Source organism: Sturnus vulgaris, unplaced genomic scaffold (assembly GCF_052056855.1).
Source record: "Sturnus vulgaris isolate bStuVul1 unplaced genomic scaffold, bStuVul1.hap1 Scaffold_195, whole genome shotgun sequence".
NCBI classification, from domain to species: Eukaryota; Metazoa; Chordata; class Aves; order Passeriformes; family Sturnidae; genus Sturnus; species Sturnus vulgaris.
This window is the reverse complement of record NW_028276170.1, coordinates 4,279,329-4,303,389: the sequence shown is the minus strand read 5'-3', so window position 1 is coordinate 4,303,389 and position 24,061 is coordinate 4,279,329. Positions and strand designations below refer to the sequence as shown.

The following is a 24,061-nucleotide window of genomic DNA, read 5'->3' as shown; positions in this document are numbered from 1 at the left end:
AGGATCCCTGGATTTTGGGGAAACTCGGGGACTGGAGGAGCAGCACCCCAGTTTGGGGGGGAGATTGGAGGGGTAACCCTTGAATTGGTGGGTTCTGGGTGGTCGGTGTGACAACCCCAATTTTGGGGGTGTGGGGAATATGAGGTCTGGAGGTAATGGGGGGTTTTGGTAGACGGGGCTCGATTTTGGGGGAGTGATGGCTTGGGGTACCCCGAATTTCGAGGGTGGTGGGGAAGCACCAATATTTAAAGGGGGTACCAATTTTGGGACAGACTCTTGGATTGGGGTATTGTGGGCGTGGACTGATGTGGGAGGACCCCTGAATTGGAGGCATGGGTACAGGGGTCCCAATTTGGGAGGGAAATTGGGGGGTCACCCCTGAATTGGGGGAAGATCATGTGTTGAGTAACTCTAAATTTTGGTGTTTGTAGTTGGGAGAAGCCCAACTTTGGGGGCAGCAGACAACCTTGAATTCGGGGACTCTGGGGGAGAGAACCCCAATTTTTGGGGATCAATGTGGGGGGGGCCCAATTTTAAGTGTATGACTGTGGGGGAGCCCCCATTTTACCCTGCCCCATACTGGGGCGTCCCTCTGGGGTTCTCCCTGACCCCCCTCTTCCCCAGATGATTTTGGGGGTGCGCCGGGCCGGGGGCTTCACCCGCCGGTTGGGGGTCGAGTGCTCGAGTGCGGACGAGGCGCTGGCGGCTGCTGGGGCTGGGGCTGACATCGTCCTGCTGGACAACCTGAGCCCCCAGGTGAGCCCCCAAATCGGAGGGGGCCAATAGTGGTGGGACCCCAAGTGTGGGCTGGACCCCGAAAATGGGGGGGTAGATTCTAAAAATGGGGAGAAACCCCAAAAATGGGCACAGATCTCCCTAAAAAGTGGGTAATGCCATAGGTTTGACCTCTGCCCCCACCAGGTGACCTTGCAAAATCTGGCAAGGGCCCCCAAGAATGGGAGGACCCTCCAGGTGTGAGGCTGGACCCAAAAATGAGGGTCAAGACCCTTTAAAAAGAGAGGCAGACCAGTGAAATGGGTTGAACCCAAAAAAGTAGGGGTTAACCACATAGATCCTGGCTCTGTTATCCCCAGCTGAGCCCCCAAAATCGAGGAGAGTGGCAAAAATGGGGGACATCCCAGGGTGAGGCTACACCAGTAAAATGGGAATCTGCTGTAAATGTGGGGCAGCCCCAAAGATACCAGGGGGAATCCCAATTTTGGGGGATCAGAGGGTTGGATAATCCAAATTTGGGAGGTTTTGGGTGAAGGGACCCTTGACTTGGGGAGTTTCGTTGGGGAGATTGTAATGTAGGGGTCAGTGGGTGGGCAAATGCCTGGATTGGAGGCTTTGAATAGGAGGCCACAATTTTGGGGGGTTCTGGTTTGGGAGACTGCCATTTGGATTGGAGAGCCCAAATTTGGGGTTGTCCTGGAGGTCAGTGGTGGGTGGTACCCCCAGTTGGGCAGATGTTGGGTGGGAATCTATTTTTATTGAGTTTTTATTGGGTTTAATCAGGATAACCCTTGATTTGGAGGGGTTGGAGGTGGACACCCCAATTTTGGAGCTCAGTGGGTGGAATAATCCCTGAATTGGGGGTTTCCTGTGGGGGAGGTCCCACATTGGGCAGATTTGGGCCAATTTGGGGGGGGATTCTGCACTATGTAGCATCCAGTATACATCCATATGTCCAGTGTACCCCCAAATTTTGGGGAGGGGGTGCTCCCTGCTAACAGGGTGTCCCCCCAGGAGCTGCACTCGGCTGCGGCGCAGGTCAAGGCTGCACATCCCGGAGTGACGGTGGAGGCCAGCGGGGGCATCGTTTTGGAGACCCTCCCCCAGTTTTTGGGGCCCCACATCGACGTGGTGTCCATGGGGTGTCTGACCCACAGTGCCCCCGCCCTGGACTTTGCGCTGCGGGTGCTGGAACCCTAAAATCCATCCCCCTGACCCTGAAAACCCAGCCTAGGACCCCAAAAATCCATCCTAGGACCCTAAAAACCTACTCTGGATCCCCAAAACTCAACCTGAGATGCCCAAATCCATCCTGGGGAGGGTGAAACTCACTGTGAAACTCCAAAATCCACCCTGGGAATCCTCTAACCCCAAAGGCCTTCCACTAAGGGGTCTGTGAAATCTGGTGCTGGGACCCACAAAATCCATCTTGCACCCCAAAATCTATCTTGGAACTGCCTAAATCAACCCCGGGACCCCAAAATTCCACCCTGAGACCCTCCAGAACCCACGCTCGGACCCCCAAATCGCCCCGGAGACCCCACAAAGCCCACCCTGAGGATCCCAAATCTCCATCCTGGGCTACTCCCACTCACCTCCGCCCTCTAAGGTGGACCCACAATTCCACCCTGAGGTCTCCCCATCCCCCTTTCATCTTTGTACCCCCAAATAAACCCCTACCTCACCTCCCCCACTTGTCCCCCCAGTTTTTTCAGGTGTCCAAACTCCAGGTGGGGGAGGGTCCAGACCCAGTTTGAGGATTCCAGACCCCAGTTTGAGAGGCCCAGGTGCCAGGGTGGAGAGCTGAGACCTCAGTGTGAGGATCCCAGATCACGCTGGAGGGCTGCAGACCCCAGTTTGGGGGTACCAGATCTCAGTTTAAGACTCCCAGACCCAGTTTAAAGAACCCAGATTACAGTTTGAGGGTCCCTGACCCCAGTTTAGGAGTCCAGGACCTGAACCCCAATCTGAGGGACCCAAACCCCAGTTTAGGGGTATCAGATCTCAGTGTGAGAGACCCAGACCCACCAGCAGCACACCTGGCAGCACCATAACACTGGGAATTAGGATCAGAGGAGAAGTCCTGCTGTAAATCACAAAATCAGGGTCTAATTCCTGGCCTGATCCCACCCACCCCATCACACCTGTGTGCCCACCTGCCCACAGGTACCTTTGGGATGTCCTAAAAGAAATTTGAAAAGCAATTATTTAAAACTTTAAAAACCTAACTTTATTTACAAAACTATAGTTGGCTTGCCAGCCATAATCCTTAGGACAAAGTGATCTCCAGGCTCAAGGACGCCTGTGTGACCCTTCAGACTTAAAGTGCTGCCCCAGTCTGGGGCTGGGGTTGGATCCAGCCACACCCAGAGCCTTCTCTGAGAAGAACCCTAGGAAGTCAAGGAGTCCTTTCTGCACCTTGTGAATCAGCAGGAGGGTGTCCCTGATCAGTCGAGCCTGAATGTCCCACTCTGGGCACAACAGGCCCCCAGCTCAGCAGTGCCAGCACCACAGAGCTCGCAGGGACTGTCCCGGTGTCCGCTGCTCCTTCGGCTCCTCAGGATCGAGCTGCTCTGAGCTGCCAGACAACGCGTGAGTTCACACCCATCTTTCTGCAAGGCCTGAAGTTCTGTGACCAAAACAGAGCCGAGATGAGTTCCCGTGTTTGTAGAGACCCCCCAGTCTCCCAGCCCTCACTCCCCACTCCCCACTGAAATCCAGAGCAGGCAGCTCCTCGCTCTGGTCCTGGGGATGTCACACGATGGTCCCTGGGCACAGAGCTCTGTCAGCCGCTGCTGTTCCCCAGCACGATCCCAAACAACCAGGGACCACCAGCAGCCTGGATGTGGCACTGGGCAGGGGCTGGGGGGGACAGGGGCTGCCCAAAGAGGGACCCTGGGCTGGGGCTCATGAACCTGATGGTCCAGTCTTGCACACATTCCTGAGGGTCCCTCAGGTACTGCAGGCTCTGATGAAGGTGCTGCTCAGCCCTGCTGCTGTCCTTTTCCATCTGCAGGGACCATAAAGATGTGGCATTGTCACACATCTTCCAGGTGGCTGGAGCAGCCCCTCCTGGCAGCAGCCCCATTACCAAGAGCCCTCCTCCCTCCCACTGGGTGCAGGAAGGGGAGATGGGACTGGAGGAGAGCCCCTGGGGCTCTGTTCTTGAGCCAGGAACAAGGATGCAGCTCCAGGCTGTGGGGTCTCTTCCCCAGGCCCAGCTGCAGAGCCCACGGCCCAGCACAGTCCCTGGGGCACATCCTCACCAAGCAGTCAGCCATCCTCCAGCTCTGCCCTGTCTTCACCACGTGCTTCAGCTCCTTCCACTTGAGGAGCGCTGCGATAGCAAGGACGGCATTCCTGGAGGCCTGTGGAACAGCAGGAACTGGGAGATGGCTCCAGGGCCTGGGAAAGTTGACCTGGGTTGACTCTGCCTTTAGGGAGCTGCCAAAACATCCGGGAATGGCCCCCAGGTACAGGGATTGAGGCCCAAATGCCTGCTCTCCAACACCTTTGGGGACACACCTGTCCACACCTCGGTGTCCTGGCCTGGTGCTGAGCCCTGCTGGAGTGGGCAGGGCAGGTGCTGGCAATGCCAACTTGGCTCTGCAGGGACCCTTCCCTGGGCTGTGCTTGGGGAATGCTGCCCAAGGCCTGGAGCCCCAGGGGGGGTCAGCCACCCCTCTCCGTGTCAGTGCTCAGCCTTGGCAGCAGTGCCTGGCCCACCCTGGGGGCCTCGTCATTCATGGGGAGGATGAGCAGGGCCAGGACACTGCACGCAGTTCTTCATCCACTTCTTCTCCTTCCCCAGCCCTGCCCTCAGCAGCCTCTGAAGGAGCACATGCAGCGCTCCCACACCCAGCTTTCCTCCTGGAAGGAACGAGGAAAGGTGAGCTTCAGGAGCAGCAGCTCCCTGCCCATAGTGATGTGAAAAACGAGGTTCACTTTCCTGGTAAATTTTAAAAGGTTTAATAAAAAGTAAACAGATAAGAGACTAAGACAGTAAAGCAAAGGGTTAATGTGTCTGGGTGCTGGGCATTCAGCCAAGGGCACACACTCAGAAAACACTTCCTTAAATGCATCAACGTGTTGCACATTTATAGACCTTCATTATTCAAAATCATCAACCCCAACCTGCAAATCAACTTTTTTTGTAGCCATCCTGTCCTACTCCCCATCAATAAATTCCTTCCCTGGAGTTCTGGTTATCTTCATCCAGATAGGATAATCTAATGTCTTGGTTTAATTTGAATTTTTGAATTTTCTGGCCAACGCACCAAATAATGTTATAGTCTTGAGTTGCCAATTTAAATATACTCATTTTCTGTTGTGAGACAGAACCAGGAGCAAAAGAACAAGTCAGGCCTAAAACTTAAAAGGGTATAAAAAACTTTATTAACTACATAAATAAAAAGAAAGAAAATCAAATTCAGAATAAGATCTTCAGACCACTCTTTCCTCCTGTTTGGTGTTGAATTGTTCCCGTTTCTCTCTGAGGAATTTTTCCCATTGTTATGTTAAGTATTTGTGGCTACACCTTAGTAGCAACAGTTTTCTCTTGCAGGGGGGTGGGGGGATGGGGGGACACCAGAAAAGGAAAAGGTGGGAGAGGGGTCTGGGGGGGGGACTCTGCTCTCTCACTTCATCCGTGGAGTGAGAGGAGGACGCCCCATGCTCGGATCTGGCATCTCCCCTGCCATCCCAGCGCTGAGATCCACGCTCCCTGCCGTTGGACATCGCTCTGCTGCTCTCCCACCTCACCCTGCTACCTCCGGACACTCTGCTGAGCACCACGACCGACACCGTGAGGGGGGAGTCACTCCCCCATCCCTCTCACCCCTGGGCTGCTGCCGCCATCACTCCAGCCCCTCTTCAACTGCGCGGGACCTGCCCTGCCCCCAGCACCGGTAACAGCACAGGGAGAGAGGGCTTTGGCCAAAGGGACTGGAACTGAGTTATAATGTTCCGTTCTGTTGTCAGTTTTTATAGCTGTTGTTTCTGCTATTTTGCCTTGTTAGATCTCAGTAAAGAACTGTTATTCCTATCCCCATATCTTCTGCCTGACAGGCTCTGATTTGAAACTGAAATAATTAGAAGGGAGGGGGTTGCACTCTGCATCTCAGGAAAGGGGTTCTTGCCTTTCCTTAGAAAATACCTGTCTTTCAAACCAAGACAAGGTGACACTGGCCTGATGCCAGGCACCCACCAGAACCACTCTGACCCTACCCCTCGAGCTGCAAGGGAAGAGAAAGTTTAACCAGTAGCTCCAGGAGCAGATTAAGACAGGACGAGCAAACACACCAAACAGCAAAACGGATGTCACAGACATAGCCTGGGCTCAGCGAGGGAATTTATTACCAACCAAATCATAGCAATAGAAGGAAAAGAGACAGAAATCTCTCAAACCCCTTCCCCATCACCCAACGGGGATAACCAGGAACACAGATCACCAGGGCTCTGCCCAACAGGGGTCACTGGGGATCATCCAACACCGATCCTCCCATGGGGGATGGAGCTGGAACAGATCACAAAGCTCTTCCCACACTTGGGCACTCACTGGGCTTCCCTCAGTGGTGACTCCGTTGGTGTTTGGTCAAGTGAGAGCTCTGTGAGAAGCTCTTCCCACACTCAGGACACTCGTAGGGCCTCTCCCCAGTGTGGATGCGCCGGTGCCTGATGAGGGTGAAGTTGCGGTTGAATCCCTTCCCGCAGTCGGGGCAGCGGAAGGGCCTCTCCTCTGTGTGAATCCGCTCGTGTAGGAGGAGATTGGAGCTGGTCTGAAACCTCTTCCCACACTGGGGACACTCATAGGGCCTCTCCCCAGTGTGGACGAGCTGGTGTTTTCTAACGTCAGAGCTCCAGCCAAAGCTCTTCCCACATTCCAAGCAGGTGTAGGGCCGTTCTCCAGTGTGGACCACCTGGTGCCGCATCAGGTCGGAGATCTTGCTGAACCTCGTCCCACATTTCCCACATTCGTAGGGCTTTTCCCCAGTGTGGATCCACTCGTGCCGGGTCAGCTGGGACCTGTAGTTGAAACCCTTCCCACATTCCAAGCACTCGTGGGGCTTCTCCCCTCCAGGAGGCTTCTCCACCAGCTCTGAGCTCTGCCTGGATCTCCGGCCGCCTTCCCGGCTCAGGGAGGGTCTTTCCTCCTCGCAGCTCCCTGGGATGGGTTTGTAGCCCCTCCTCGTGAGAGATCTCCGGGGCTTTTCTGCCTCCTCCATCCGCGCACACCTGGGGAATGAAAATTCCTGGTTTAGGGGGAAATAACAAGAAGAGAGCTCCATAAACTGGGTGTTCCTCCTTGCCCAAGTTCATCTCTGGAAGTCATTGAGCATCATGTGTCTGTAATAACCTCCCAAACACCAAGATTCCCACCCAAAATCCTCCAAACTTTAAGACACGGATCAAAAACACCCCAAATATAAAGATTCAGCCAAAATCCCCCCCAAAATTGTGCTGGTTTGAAAGCAAAACCAGTGAGAGTCTCCAAGTCATAAATACAATTTGATAGGAAAAAAGACAAGAGAAAAATAATACATGCAATAGTACAAAAGAAAACAACTGACAGAATCAGAATACAACCTGACACCCTGCTAGTTAGGGTGGTGGTAGCAGTCCTGATGAAGTGGTCTTGTTGTAGTAGTGATGCTGTAGAAAGGTCTGGTAGCTCTTGTCCTCTGGAAACCAGTGGGTAAGGGCTGCCTTGGTGTTCCAAAGCTCAGATTTTATCTAGGTAGGAAAGGCTTGGCTCCTCCCCCTGGCTGGAGCATCTCCCAATGGGATGATGGAATTTTATCAGTCATGCAGTGGCACTCAATGGCCCATTAACAGAAGATATCTTCCTGGAGGAAGGATGGGTTGTGGAAAAGATAAAGAACACTGCCCCACCTGGTTTTAACAGATGGCCCATTAGCAGAGGATCTCTCCCACAGAGATAAGGATCACTGCTCCACCTGGTTTTATCCACCACTCTTTGTTCTTTTGATTCTTCCCAGGACCTCCGACTAGTTACTTCATGTTTGCTGCTGATTTCTTCTCCCTTTTGAAGATGAAAATGGTAAAAGTGTCTTTGACCTGCCTTGCTGGATATTGTGAAGAGGAACAGTCATCTACTGCAAGTGGAAGTGTCACGGGTGGAGCAGAGTTCTGTGAGTGCTGTATCAAACCAGACCTCGTCAGACCTGCCAGAACAACTGGTCCATGCTGCCCTTCACTGCTCTGCCTGTTCCCCACTGTTTCATGCCAGAGTAATTTAACTGCTGTTAATTGGGTGTGTGTTTCACTCGAGCCAGTCCAGCAGAACCAGCAGAAAGCAGCCCCAGAATGAATGGGGCTCTGCAGAGGAGCCCCAGACTATTCATCAGCCTGCCCGCAGAACTGGCTCCAACTCTGAACCCTTGTGACCACACTCTGAAGAAGACACACTTCTGATATTTCTGAGGCACTTATGACTGAGGCACTGCATGTGCTTGTTCAGGTAAGAGTCCCTAAGTTCTTTCATACTTCAGGAAAAATCCTGCAGCAGTGCATACCCAGCATCTGCTATCAGCACATCCTGGCTGCACGTGCAGGAGAAGCAGCAGCAGCATTGTACACGTGGGTTTGTTAAGCTGAACTCCCCTACACTTTGAACAGTGCTCATCACAAACATATTTAATGGCACACCGGTGCCATACATTTCTCCTAAAAGCCTCCCTTGTAACTAAACTTTGCTGGAAAGTGAATGCCGAGGATGAACGAGCAACTTCGGTCTCAGTCCGGAGGTGGAGGGGTTCTAAACACTGACTTTCCGAGAGCAGCATCTCTCCTGAAGCGCTTGGGGCCACCCGAGCCGCCGCCGGGAGCGCGGTGCAGAAGCCGGCCCGGACTCAGCCGCAGCGCCGGGCACCGCGCATCGCTGCTCTGCAGGGCGGCCCGCACGTCCTCCAGCAGCTGCCGCAGGCTGCCCTTCTCCTGCTGCAGCTCGGCCATGCGCTCCTCGGCCCGCTCCAGCGCCACCATCTCCTCGCAGCGCTCTCGGGAGCAGGGCCCCGGCGGCCGCCGCTCGGGCTCGGCGGGGGCTGCGCGGGCGGATGTGGCTCTTCTGTGTTCAATCCTATCTTCTGGTGGTGCCCTGCTGGGCAGGGTGGAGGAAGAACCCCCGGCCCGTGGCTGGAATTGAGTGCAGCAGGCGCCGGAGAACAGCCATGAAACCAGAAAGTCATCACGGCTCCTCTGACTAAACCCTACAGTCCTCACCCAGCCCCCAGCGTGGCCTTGAAAGACTCTTTATTGTAAATAACTCTGACTGCCCCACCTGGAAAAAATCAGAAAACCCTCTGCTGCCCTCTGGGCAAGGTATTAACTCTTTGAATGCCCAGAATAAAACTTTACATGTATTTTATTCTCTCTCCTAAATTAAAACGAAAAACCTAACCCAAATAGTAATACACACAGAAATAATAAAAACCACAAAAATCAAACAAAAAGAAAAGTCAAATCCTAAGTAAAGAAAGGAGAAAAGTCATGAACTAACATATCTCTTTTTTTAAACTATGGAGAAAAAAGTCTTGTTTCTCTGTACTACATAAAAATATTATGAAGTGAATATGACTGTTCTAACTGTAAATATAAACAAAAGCATTAATATTAAAGTAAACAAATGTTAAAATACCTGTAATCTCCTAAGTTTAAATAATAAAAATCCCTCGATGTTCCGCAGAAAAAAAAGAGAAAGAAAAAATCCCCTCTGTTCTCAAAAAATAATATAAGCCTTTGTTTAAACTGTTATAATCCTTAAAGTTTGCCTCATAAGTTAATATAGTCCTCAGTAAAAGTTATGAGAAAAACTGTTAGTCTGATAAAAGGGTTTTTAGATAGTAATCAGATTTCCATTCTTCTGGAAGACTAATCACTGTAACATCAAAACCACAAAAAACAGGTTTTTGTGAAGAAGTCTCCATGACTGAAAAAAACCCTCCTCTTTCAAGTAAATTAATAAAAAACTATTTTAAAGATATTAAACTAACTGAGTTGTTTTTGTACATTTTCAGTATTAAAAAAAGAAGAAAGTGTGGAAGAAAAAAAAGTAGTCTAAAGTTTTATTCTATCTCTTATAGTTTCCAGTAATAAAATTCCTGTTTATACCTTTTAAAGTTAAACTTGTTTTTGTCTACTTCCTAATCCTCTCTCACAGCAAGAATGTTTCAAATTAATAAACCAAAACTACTACATCCAACCTCGGTGATTCCAGGATTTTGATTTCCTATTGCCCAGGGGTGTCTTCTGCAGCCAAATGGTGATGGACTGGGGCAAAGACCAAGATTTTGGAGACAGTGGGGTGGGAACTCCTCCAGAAAAGGTTCTTCCCTCCCACCCAAGCACGTTGATCCTCCGCCAGCACAGACACAGAAATCCTTTTCTTTTGTCCTTTATTTGCTTTTCATTTCTCTTCATCCCTTTAAAACATCCAACACTGGGGTTAAAATAGAAACACTGAACTGAGACATGGGTGGAGACACGGGAGGACCTTCCTTTGGTGCAGTTAAGGCTGTGTCCTCTTGTCCTCTCCCTGTTCCCTAAGAGAAGAGCTCGACCCCCACCTGGCTGCACCCTCCTGTCAGGGAGTTGTAGAGAGTGACGAGGTCTCCCCTGAGCCTCCTCTTCCCCAGGATAAACATTCCCAGTTCCCTCAGCTGCTCCTCACAGGACTTGTGTTCCACAGCTTCTCCCCTGTTGTTCCACAGCCACTGCTCCTGTTCTAGTGCAGCTGCAACCCCTCCAGTGGTGCTGCTCCCACTGCAGTGCTGCTCGTCTGTGACAATTAGGGGACAGGTGGAACTGTGAGGACATTGTGACACTTCAGGGCCTCCTGGAATTGTAAGGCCATTGTTACACTAAGGGGACACATGGAACCGTGGGTCCCTTGTGACAGTGAGGGCACAAATGATACTTTGGGGCCATTGTGACATTGAGGGGACACATGGAACCGTGCAGATATTTTGTCACTGAGGGGACACATGAAAGCCAGGGGCCATTGTTTCACTTAGGAGAAACATGGAACCATGATGCCATTGTGACATGAGGGAAAACATGGAACCGCTGGGCCATTGTGACATGGCAGGGTTTCTTGGAGCTATGGGACCATGGTGACACTGGGGGAACATATGAAAACGTGGGGTCATTGTGACACTGCAGGGTCTCTTGGAACTGCGGGGCCATTGTGACACTCAGGAGACACATGGAACTGTGGGGCTATTGTGACATTAAGAGCACACATGGAACCCTGGGCCCAAAGCGACACTCAGGGGACACATGAAACCGTGTGGATATTGTGACACTGAGGGGACACATGAAAGCCTGGGGCCATTGTGTCACTGAGGGGAAACGTGGAACCTTGAGGCCATTGTGACATGAGGGGACACACTGAACTGTCGGGCAATTGTGATACAGCAGGGGCTCGTGGAACCATGGGTCCATGGTGACACTGAGGGGACACATGGAACTGTGGGGCCATTGTGACATGAGGGGACACATGGAACCATGGGACCATTGTGACATGGCAGGGTCTCTTGGAACCGTGGGACCATGGTGATACTGAAGGGACACATGGGACCCTGGGCCATTGTGACATTAATGGGACACGTGGAACTTTGGGGATATTGTAACTTTGAGGGGACACATGGAACCATGGGGCCATTGTGACATTCAGGGTACACATGGAACGGTGAGACGTTGTGACACCTCAGGGCCTCTTGGAACTGTGGGACCATTGTGCCACTGAGGGGACACATGGAACCCTGGCACTATTGTGCCACTGAGGGGACACATGGAACTGTGGGGCCATTGTGACACTGCAGGGCCTCCTGGAACTGAATGGACATTGTGACATTGAGGGGACATGTGGGACTGTGTGGCAATTGTAACAATCAGGGATCACACAGAACCGTGGGGCCATGGTGACACTCCAGTGTCTTGTGGAATCCAAAGGCCCCTGTGATTCTGTGGGGCCTCATGGAACCAATGATCCATTGTGATCCCGCAAGGCCTTGACATTCTCCACGACTTCATGGAACTGAGGGGACACTGTGACACTGTGAGGTCTCTTGAATCCAAGAAGCCATTGTGACACTTTCAGGATTTGGGGAAATAAAGTGACTCTTTGACACTTTGGGGTCTTGTGGAATCCAGAGGCCCTTATATTTCTGTGGGGCCTCATGGGACCAAGAATCCTTTGTGATATTTTGGGGCTTTAGGGAAAGAAAGGGATTCTGTGACACTGTGGGGTCTCATAGAATCCAAGGGCCCTTGTGGTTCTGAGGGGATTTTTGGAAACAAGGAGCCATTGTGATGCCTCAGAGCCTTATGGTTTCCAGAGATCATCGTGACATTGTGGGGTCTCCTGGAACAAAGGATCCATTTTGACTTTACAGGGCCTCATGGAGCCAAGGGTGACAACACGAGACCTCACGAGAAAGGAGGGACCCTCTGTACTGGTTTTGCAAATTTGACATTTGGTGAGGAGGGAAGAAGTCACCCCCGGAAATGATTTTTTTTTGACAGGAGCTGCTAAGAGCTTCCTCCATGTCTGACAAAATCTAATCAGTGATTAGTTTTGAGAACTGACAACCTATTAAACCACTGAAAAAGCTGTGCAGGCAGAGTGGCCACACTGTCCTGGCTGGGCCCCTTGAAAATCCTGGCACAGCCCCCCAGAATTCTCCACTGTAAACAGCTCTGGCCACCACCAGCAGGGATCATATGATTATCTGCAGGCCTTGGAACAAGATATTATCTCTTTCACTGTACAGATGAGACTTGCAGACCTTCAATTCTCTCTCGAGTGAGAGAACAGGACAGAGTGAAGACACCTGGAGGAACAACATGTGGACCCCAAGGTTAGAGAAGTAGAATTCAGGTCCCAGATGGGAGGGATTGAGGAGATGCCTCACTCTTGGGCTGAAATCCTCTTGTAAGTCTATGGGAAAGATAAAGTTGGTATGTCAGACTCTTTCCCTGTAATTTTTTGAAAAGCACGTGGAGGATGAAGTGTTCAAATTGTAGGCATGAGCAAAAGCATCCATGCTGAACAAGCAGATATTGAAGTGGCTTGAACAGAGAGAGATGAGAGTGATGAAGACCCTTTACCCCAGGGAAGAAGAAGAGAAACTCTGTTCCCAGAGATGAAGATGATCTCAGAGACAGATGAAGAGAACCTTTGCTTCTGAACAGCTCATCCTTAAAAGTCTACACCATGAGCCAAAGATTGAGCCTTCGAAAAATATTGTGGGGAAAGCTGTAGGTCGAGGGGAGGGACTTTTACAAAGTGATGAGATTTCCATTCTCCTGGGCAGCTGATTCACTGTGACTTTGAAGCCACGAGAGAATTGTCTCTTGTGGAGAAGTCTCCATAGCATGACAAGAGAGACTCCTCTCCCTAAGTGAACTGGAAAAACACTTTTATTAGAGATGGCAAACTGGCTGAATTCATGCACGTTGTCAGTGGGAAAGAAAAGAGGGTGTGGGGGAATGAGAAATGTTCTGAAGGTTTTATTCTGATTCTTATTATTCTTTTAGTTCTGTTAATAAAGTTCTTTCTTTATACCCTTTAAATTTCGAGCCTCCTTTGCCTTCCTCCTAATCTTATCTCACAGCAGGAAATGAGTAAATAATTCTAGTGGAAGATTTAAACCTGTAGTAGCTAACAACTGGCCTGGAGGCCTTACAGTAATAATTATAATTTTATAACTGAAATGTAAGTAATGATATAACTACTGTAATGATATAACTTGAGCAGTCTGGGCTGTTGGGGAGCAGGTCTAGGCCATCTGGGACACGGGCAGACATTGGCCAGTTAGCCAGGTGACAACTAATTTAGCCAAGCAGAGCTAACCATGCAGACTTCAAAGGCTATATATGGAGAACAGCCCTCAATAAAAGTTGGTTTTTGTTGCACGAACACGGAGTTTTTTGTCATCGCTTCTGTCTCAACTGCAGTGAGTGGTGACCCCGATGTGATAGGCAATAGCCCGGCTGTGGGGATAGTGGTGGAGTTGGAACCCCAGTGGGGGAAGGTGACTGGCAAGAGCTGACAGCAGTTGAGAGCTGTGGAGGTCCAGACCTTGTAAATAGAAGAACCTGCTGGGGACCCTTGTAAATAGAAGATTCTTACAAAAAGAAGAAGCAGATGGAGATACAGGAATGTGATTTTCCAGAGAAGAAAGAGAAGGGGCTCAGAGCCGTGGACTGGACACAGCTGCAAGAGCTGCAGCAGAGACACCATGGGCAACGTCCACCAGGGAAGTGGCCGGTCATAATTGGATGTTTCTGCCACTCCTTCCCAGTCAGGCTCACCTCAGCCTCCAGCAGAGTCAATTCCTGCGATCCTCTCATCACCCTGGCAATGGAAACAGGATCTGTCCCCACATGTCCCAATGGCATTAGGGTACACTGTGCACCAGGATCAACTAACACTCTGTATTTCTGTGGCTCTGATGTGCCAGGACATTGGATCCACACCATCCAAAAGATCTGGTTTTCCTGTGCCTCTCCCTGGCTAGAGGCAAGGCCCCTCAAGCCCTGGTTATTATTTCCTTCCTGGGGATACATACCAGAGGTTCCTTCAAGCGGATCCGACAGATCATCCTCCCTTCTGTAATACCCAACACCTCGGTCATGGGAGGTTGAGGCTACCTTCACTTTAGTGGAGCTCCCTCAGTTAGTGTTTTCCTCCTTGAGTTGACACACCTGTGCTGCCAGGACAGAAGTGGGTTTCCCATCCCACCTTCTCATGTCTTCCCCATGGCCACGCAGAAAGAACCACAGGCAGCTCGTGGGGTGTACCCTCTCTCTCTAGCTGGGGGATGTTGGGTTCTGACTTTGGGGCCTGTGACTCGCACAAGTGCCATTTGGGAAACTGTTCCTCCTCACCTCCTCCCTCATCTCTGCTTGGAGGCTCTTAATCACAGCACAGACATGAGCCTGCATCAGGCCATTGATCATACTCTTGTAGCTCCTAAGCTTGTTGGCGACAGAATCCACTGTTTCTCGGCTGTTACCAGCATTAATTGTTGCATTCAAGGTGGTGTATTGAGATGGGCCCAGGTCTGCCAGATTCCACAACATCTGCCCTGTGCACCTGACCTTGTCAGGGTCATTGTCATGCTGTCCATCCCTCCCAAGGAGCACCTCCAGCACTGCCACTTCTCTCAGCTCTTGGATCCCTTCCTCAAGGGTGTTCCAGCACATTCTATGGTGGTGCTCCTGCATTCTCTCTCTGTGGACAAACCTCTCTCTCACACTCATTAAAAGGCACTCCCAGAGGGAAAGGAGGCCTGGCTCCCTTACAAATACCTGATCCACACCTGAGTCCTGGGTCAAGGGTCCCAAATTCCTTGCCTCAGGACCATCCAGTTGCACACCTGTACCCATAAGGTCCCAGACCTGCAGTGACCAGGTGGTAAAAGCCTCACAGCCTCGTCACTCAATGTCTTTTTGCAGAGTATGGAGACTTTTGTACTACAGGGACTTGGTGATGATCTCAACCTCTGGCTCCCCTGCTGTTTGTGAGGGCCCTCCTTTCTTATCCTTATTTTCTAGGTGCCTTGTTTTCATCTTAGACTTCTTTGTTTCCACAGGGGTGACAATTACTGGCTCAAGTGCCCTTGCAGTTCAGCTGGAACCTGGACAGATGTAATGTCTGTGGGTTCCACTGCTGCACCATCAGACTCTCCCTCTTTAAGGCAGGGGGAGGGTTTCTCACCAGCTGGGTCAAGGTACTCCTTCAGCATCTGGCTCATCTCACACATCTCCTTCACTAAAATGCCCACCCAATCCGGGTGTTTCATTTCTGAAGTGGGCTGTGGGGCAGGGTCAGGCTCTGCAGCAGCATCCCAATTTCCTGGGGTAGGTATCAGGGTTGTTATCCAAATCAATCTCCCCTTATCTCTGAATGTTAAATAGAACAGGTTTAACAGGCATATCAGCAACACCAGCCACTGTAGTATAGCATTAACATTTAGAGAAGATTTGAACCCTTTAAAAACGGGTGGGGGGGACCTAAACGGTGGACTGGATGAAGGGTTGGGAGAAAATTTCCCCTTCTGTCATTTCCTCACAGTAAGTACCATTATTGAATTAAACCCCAAAAACACACAGTTAAGAGTGCAATAGCTCTGAACCCACGTTGCCATCTTCCAGAGGAAGTTAAAAACCCATGAATTCCTCACCTTATCAACCACAAAATGAACTGGATAACAGTCACAGTAGCCTTAGTGATAGGACCCATGTTCAAATAAGGGCTTGCAAATGGGAGAGATGTAGCTGTGACCACGTGCAGCCCAAGCCAGAGTAAACTGGACAATATGGTGACACTTAAAACACAAAATCAGGTCACTCAAGAACTGTTATTGCTTTTCCACCCTTTCCACTCAATGCCCACAGTTTCCACCGTTGGGTGCCAAAATCCGTCCTGGTTTGAATAAAAGACAGGTGTGTGCTAGGGAAAGCAGGGCCTTCCCTTGAAATGGAGAAAGCAAATCCCTCCCTCTGAATCAGCATAATTTTGAAATTAAGGGGCTCTCAGGCCAAGATATGGGGATAGGAATGACAGTTCTTTACTAGTATATCTAAGAAGGCAAACAGAAGAACAACTCTGGAATTAACAAGAAGCAGAACAGGAACCCAGTTCCAGTCCTTCTGGGCCTCAGGCTCTTTTCCCCTGTGCTGCAGTCACCGTCACCGCTGGCAGTGAGCGCTGGCAGATTCCCGGTGGACGGGGCAGATGTGACGATCCCGGCACCTGCAGGGGCTGGGGGTGATGGCAGCTGTGTCCCAGATGGGAAGGGATGGAGGAGAGGCAGGATGCTGGGAAAACAGCAAGCTGAAGCAGGAGGGCGTCCAAGCAGGGCTGCGGGGTCCAAAACAGAGAGGCAGCTCCCGGCGTTGGGATGGTGGGGGGGTAGCAATGACCTTTCTGCTCCGAGAGCCAAAAGCGAGCGAGAGCCAGCAACTGCCCCCCACCCTCCTTTACCTGCTTCCAATCTCACCGTGTTCCCCCTTCCCTCCCCACAGCCTCCGAGAGAAACTCCCAAAGAAACAGGGAGGCTCTCCCTGGTGCTGGGACCTAACCATCAGTGCTTCTTAGCATGTCAATGGGAAAAAAATTCCACAGGCAGAGAGGAAAGGAAAAAACAACCCCAAACAGTTCTTCACTGATTTGAGGTTTATCAGGTGTTGCAGACACTGGGATGATGGTACAATGTTTTAATGCTTGTTAATCATCTAATTTCACAAGTGTTTTTAATTATATCTGTTATAGGAAATGTTTTGTATTGTTGTATCAGAATTATTCCCAATTACTCTAAGTTTTTGTTTTTACTACCTGTATTGTTTTGTTTTGAACTTCCTTTCATGGCAAGAATCATGCATGCTGTTTTTAAAAGAAAGAAGGGGGAATTAGTTCTAAATATTTATATATTTATAATTTTTTTTGCAGTATTTATACCAAAAAAAAGTAAAATATTTCTATGTAAGGCTCCTCAGTTGAATGTACAATGACAAAGTCTAATTAATTCATTAACTTAAGGAGAAGGTATGCATGTGTTTTTGTCATCAACAAGTTCAAAGCAGTCACCTGTTTATTCAGCCAAACATCAATTGCCTCCAAGAAAATGCAGCCCAGTGAGAAGAAAAAGAACCTAATCACCATGCAGCCTTCGTGGCCAGAACAAAACCAGAAGCAGGACTGCCAAGACATGGCTGTGTCTGGAAATTTACAGGCAAACTGCCAACAAAAGCCTTGTGTCATCATCATGGTATAGAGTTCCTACTAACCTTCTTCAGTTATTCCCTGTTCCAGGATCCAAGAGCACATTCAGTGATGTCAAAGATCAACATTTCCAGCTAATGGACTATTTGGACTTTAAAACAATGGTCATTTATTCCCATTTCCCTAGGACACACTGGACATTATTCTTTTGTTTTCTCATGCTGTGAAACCCTGTGTCAATGACATGATAGAATTTGTTTTGTTGATTGTAATCTGTCTTTTATGTATCTTATCCCATATCTAACAGATAACCAGTGATAACCTTAATGAGATACACCCTCACAAGAGAGAGCTATTTTATCATCAGAACATATGAGCCTTCTTTGAATTAATGAAAAAGGGTGAGATGTTGCAGTCAGGTAGACAAATTATAAAAGGAAGGCTTCATAAAATCAGGTCTTGCTCTCTGCTAAATTAATAGCAAGCCTGTCACTTCTTCTATGTGCAGCTAAGTAACTTGCTTGTTCCCATGTGAAAACAATCTTAAACCTGAAAACAATTAACACAACAAGCTATTCTGGTAAGAGAACCATTTGCACCTGCAAGAAATAAGAAATCTGTCCTGCTGGGGCCAAGGACGTTCATTCCCTTCCAGGAGCCCAATGCCCGGCTGGGGCTCCAGGGCAGGGGGTCCTTGAGCAGCTGCCCCAGAACCTCCGCCAGGGTCTCCCAGCGCAGCCGGAGCCGCTCGGCCTGGGGTCCCCAAAGGCCTCAGCGAGCCCCAAGTCCCTGCCAGGAACCCTCAACTCCCTCCAAGCCAGCATCCCCCACAGCCCCTGCAAGTTCCCCCCATGGCACCGGCCGTGGCCGTGTCCCCACATGTCACTGGCCATGTCCCACCATGTCCTCACCCATGGCTGTGTCCCCACCATGTTTCCATCCCTGTCCCTGTCCCCCACATCTCCATCCATGCCTGTGTCCCCCCATGTCCCCACGAATGGCCACGTCCCCCTCCATGTCCATGTGTCCCCATGTCACTCTCCATGTCTGTGTCCCCACCATGTCATTGTCCCCCCATGTCCCCACCCATGTCTCAGTTCTGTGTCTTTATTTTCACCCCAGTGTTGGATGTTTTAAAGGGATGAAGAGAAATGAAAAGCAAATCCAGGCCAAAAGCAAACTATTTCCATGTCTCTGCGAGCTGAGGATTAACGTGCTTGGGAGGGAGGGAAGAACATTTTTTGGAGGAGTTTCCACCCCACTGTCTCCAAAATCTTGGTCTTTGCCCCAGTCCATCACCATTTGGCTGTGGAGGACACCCTTGGACAATAGGAAATCAAAATCCTGGAATCACTGAGGTTAAATGTAGTAGTTTTGGTTTATTAATTTGAATTTTTTTTTGTGAGGTAGGATTAGGAGGAAGACAAAAAGCAGGCTTTACTTTAAATGGTATAACGATAAATTTTATTACTAGAAACCATAAGAAAAATCCCTTAGAATAAAACTTGAGACTAATTTTTTCTTCCATACATTTTTTTAACACTAAACACGTACAAAAACAACTCAGTTAGTTTAACATCTTTAAAATAGTTTTTTACTCATTTACATGAAAGAGGAGACTTTTATTCAGTCTATGGAGATTTTTTCACAAGAAAACGGATTCTTCTTGTTTTGATGTTACAGTGATTAGCTTCCCAGGAGAATGGAAATCTGATTACTATCTAAAAAGCCCTTATTCAGACTAACAGTTTTTCTCATTACTTTTATTGAGGACTATATTAACTTATGCGGCACAGTTTAAGGATTATAACACTTTAAACAAAAGCTTATTTACTTTTGAGAAAAGAAGTTTTTTCCTTTTTCTTTTTGTTGGCGGGAACACCAGGGGTTTTCTTATTATTTAAACCTAGGAGACTACTGCAATTTTAACATTTGTTTGCTTTAATGTTATTGCTTTTGTTTATATGTACAGGTAGAACAGTCATACTCACTTCAAAATATTAAAATATTTTTACATGTTTTAAAGGAAACAAGAGCTTTTCCCCCATAGTTTAAAAAGAGAGAAATGTTAGCGCATGACTTTTCTCGTTTCTTTATTTCGGATTTGACTTTTCTTTTTGTTTGATTTCGGTGCTTTTATATTGTTTCTATGTGTATCACTATTTTGGTGGGTTTGGGTTTTTTGGTTTTGTTTTTTGTGTGTGTGTGTGTGTGGTTTTTTTGGTTTTTTTTTGTTTTTTGGGGTTTTTTGTTGTGGTTGTTTTTGTTCGTTTGTTTTTCTTTGGTTTTTGTGTTTTTGGGGTTTTTTTGGATCATCCAACACCAATCCTCCCATGGGGGATGGAGCTGGAGCAGAGCACGAAGCTCTTCCCACACTCGGGGCACTCACAGGGCTTCCCTTAGTGGTGACTCCGTTGGTGTTGGGTCAAGTTAGAGCTCTGTGAGAAGCTCTTCCCACACTCAGGACACTCGTAGGGCCTCTCCCCAGTGTGGATGCGCCGGTGCCTGATGAGGTTGGAGTTGTGCTGGAATCCCTTCCCGCAGTCGGGGCAGCGGAAGGGCCTCTCCTCTGTGTGAATCCGCTCATGTAGGAGGAGATTGGAGCTGGTCTGAAACCTCTTCCCACACTTGGGACACTCGTAGGGCCTCTCCCCAGTGTGGATGCGCTGGTGCCTTCTCAGGGCAGAGCTCCACCCAAAGCTCTTCCCACATTCCAAGCAGCTGTAGGGCCGTTCCCCTGTGTGGATCACCTGGTGCCAGATCAGGCTGGTGCTGTAGTTGAAACTCTTCCCACATTCCCCACAAATGTAGGGCTTCTCCCCAGTGTGGATCCTCTGGTGTAGGATCAGCTGGGACCTGTAGCTGAAACCCTTCCCACATTCCAAGCACTCGTGGGGCTTCTCCCCTCCAGGAGGCTTCTCCACCAGCTCTGAGCTCTGCCTGGATCTCTGGCCACCTTCTTGGAACAGGGAGGGTCTTTCCTCCTCGCAGCTCCCTGGGCTGGGTTTGCAGCCCCTCCTCGTGAGAGATCTCCGGGGCTTTTCTGCCTCTTCCATTCCCACACACCTGGGGAATGAAAATTCCTGGTTTAGGGGGAAATAACAAGAAAAGAGCTCCATAAATTGGATGTTCCTCCTCGCCCAAGTTCATCTCTGGAAGTCATTGAGCATCTTGTGTCTGTAAGAACCTCCCAAACACCAAGATTCCCACCCAGAATCCTCCAGACTTTAAGACATGGATCAAAAACTCCCCAAATATCAAGATTCAGCCAAAATCCCCTCCAGACTTGTGCTAGTTTGAAAGCAAAACCAGTGAGAGACTCCAAGTCATAAATACAATTTGATAGGAAAAAAGAGAAGAGAAATAAAATACATGCAATAGTACAAAAGAAAACAACTGACAGAATCAGAATACAACCTGACACTCCGCTAGTTAGGGTGGTGGTAGCAGTCCAGATGAAGTGGTCTTGTTGTAGTAGTGATGCTGTAGAAAGGTCTGGTAGCTCTTGTCCTCTGGAAACCAGTGAGTAAGGGCTGTCTTGGTGTTCCAAATCTCAGATTTTATCTAGGTAGGAAAGGCTTGGCTCCTCCCCCTGGCTGGAGCATCTCCCAATGGGATGATGGAATTTTATCAGTCATGCAGTGGCACTCAATGGCCCATTAACAGAAGATATCTTCCTGGAGGAAGGATGGGTTGTGGAAAAGATAAAGAACACTGCCCCACCTGGTTTTAACAGATGGCCCATTAGCAGAGGATATCTCCCACACAGATAAGGATCACTGCTCCATCTGTTTTTTTCCACCACTCTTTGTTCTTTTGTTTCTTCCCAGGATCTCTGACTGGTTACTTCATGTTTGCTGCTGATTTCTTCTCCCTTTTGAAGATGAAAATGGTAAAAGTGTCTTTGACCTGCCTTGCTGGATATTGTGAAGAGGAACAGTCATCTACTGCAAGTGGAAGTGTCACAGGTGGAGCAGAGTTCTGTGAGTGCTGTATCAAACCAGACCTCGTCAGACTTGCCAGAACAACTGGTCCATGCTGCCCTTCACTGCTCTGCCTGTTCCCCACTGTTTCATGCCAGAGTAATTTAACTGCTGTTAATTGGGTGTGTGTTTCACTCGAGCCAGTCCAGCAGAACCAGCAGAAAGCAGCCCCAGAATGAATGGGGCTCTGCAGAGGAGCCCCAGACTATTCATCAACTCTGAACCCTTGTGACCACACTCTGAAGAAGACACACTTCTGATATTTCTGAGGCACTTATGACTGAGGCACTGCATGTGCTTGTGCAGGTAATAATCCCAAAGTTCTTTCTGTCAGGAAAATTAATCGACAAACACCAGAGTTTTATGTCCAAAAAGGAGACAGAGGAGTCCTTTTTGCTTTATTCGAATAAAGGGAGAGGCCATGGGTCTCCCTTGGAATCTCTCAAACTTTTGGAGGATGCAGCCTCCTTTTTATCCTATTTTCCCAGCTGCATTTCCCTCTCTCTTTTCCCCATTGGTGAAGGTACTTGAGAGGCACAGACTTCCCGGAACTCCTGATACCTGAAATTCCCCTCTAATGTATAACCCTCCCTTTTAATTTTTAATTCTTACAGAATTCATAGTTTTCCCTCCGTTGCTTCTTTCATCTTTCAATATCCAATTTCATTTATCAGCAGCCCTACAGTTTGTTTGTAAAGGCAAATATCTGTTTCCATTCATCAGTCAGTGGAATCCATCCCATTGTTTCTTTTATCTCTCAGTGCTAGCCTTATCTACAAGCAGATCCACAGCTCATTTGTAAAGACAAATTCAACATTCCTCTCAATCAAAATCCAATTTTTACTGAGCACTACATGTGCTTATATACCATTTACAGGAAGGCTGGTAATATTTTCCTGCAATCACATAGAGAAACCTTACATAGACAAACTCTCACATAGACAAACTTTACACTTGGACTTAGTAAAATCTTATTTCCCATAACCCAGACTTGATCCAGTCCTCTTGCAGTCAGGTCTCTGTTTGCTCTTGCCAGGCATCCTCATTGTCAGGCTGCATTTGCTGATTCAATCTGCAGTACTATCAGTCTCATTTGCATTGCCCATATCCACACCTCCCCCGTTTCTTTTAACTAAAAATACACTCTTAAGCGATTTTTCTATTAAATTCTTAACACACTGTAAAATACAAGGAATAACTACTACAATGCATAATATGATGCCTAATACATACAAACCTATTTTAACTAAATTCCTAACCCAGCCAGTGAGTCCCCAGTGTCCTAAGAGCCAGTTCAGCCAGTCGTACCCATTATCTACCCGAAGTTTATTGACACCTTCTTTCAGGGCTTGAATGCTGGCATAGATGGGCTGGGAGTGGTCAGAAACGTTAAGGCAACACATCCCATCGAATTCCTCACCCACAGGTCCCTGTGCTAAAAGCAAAAAGTCTATTGCTGCTCTATTTTGCAGAGTAGCATGTCTAACACAGTCAACCTCAGTTAAAAGTCCTGTTCCTGGGTGTCCTCCTTCCATGGTGGTATTACAGGTGGGTCTTCAGGTGCTGCAGTTAAAGGCGAATCCTCCAGTGCTGCATTCAGGGGTTCTCGAAATGGCTTCACATTATTTGCAGGGATCCACTTGGAACCAATCTCTGTAAATTCTCATGAAAAACCTCGACCCCGGGTGATCAAAGGATAAGCCCCCAATATTTTACCGGATTCTGGATCTTTTATTAAAACAGGGGGTCTTTCCTTATGTTGCAATTGTGAATTACAATTAAAATGTGAACAGTTAGTGGATTGGGGTCCATAAAAGAACAATTCGAAAAGTTAAAAACATAAAGAGCTTTCTGCAGTCTCTCGGCAGGGGTGCCATCTCCAGTTCCCACTTTTTGTAGTATTAAAAGACGCTTAAGAGAGCCATGAGCTCATTCAATGCTAGATTGGCCTGTTGGGGAATGAGGGATACCTGTTTTGTGACTAATTCCCCATGGAGCAAAAAAGGCAGCAGCTCGATGGGAAGTATAAGCTGGGCTGTTGTCGGTCTTCACCTCAGAAGGTGCACCAAGAGTTGCAAAAGCAGCAGTAAAGTGTCTGCAGACATCTTTAGCTGTTTCCCCTGAATGAACTGATGCAAAAAGAGTGCCAGAAAAGGCGTCAATAGAGGAATGAATGTATTTTAAACAGCCAAACTCAGCAAAATGGGTAACATCTCTTTGCCAGATTTGAAGGCTTTGAAGCCCTCGGGGGATTAACACCTCCTGCAATAGAAGGAAAATAACACCTTTGACAGTCAGGACAAACAGTGATAATTACTGAAGCTTGGGCTTTAGTAATGCCAAAGTTCTGAATCAAAGCAGCAGGTTCTGGAGAAAAAAGGAATGACTCAATTTACCTTGGTCCATCTTCTGTACAGAATTTAGTACATGCATTGCTAAAAAATCAGCCTGCCTGTTCCCTTGAGCTAAAAATCCAGGAAGGTCTGTGTGTGATCGGATATGCATAACAAAATAAGATGTTCTATTTTCTAAGGAAAAAACAAGAAGCTGTAACCAATAAAAGAGTTGTGAAAATTCAACCTCTTTCAAAACT

At 48.5% G+C, this 24,061-nt stretch overlaps 1 pseudogene; it reads left to right on the top strand.

Annotated features, from left to right (window-relative positions):
* The first annotated feature begins 332 nt into the window (after positions 1 to 332).
* The window catches only part of LOC148218019 (uncharacterized), a 78,111-nt pseudogene continuing 54,382 nt past the window's right edge, over positions 333 to 24,061 (top strand).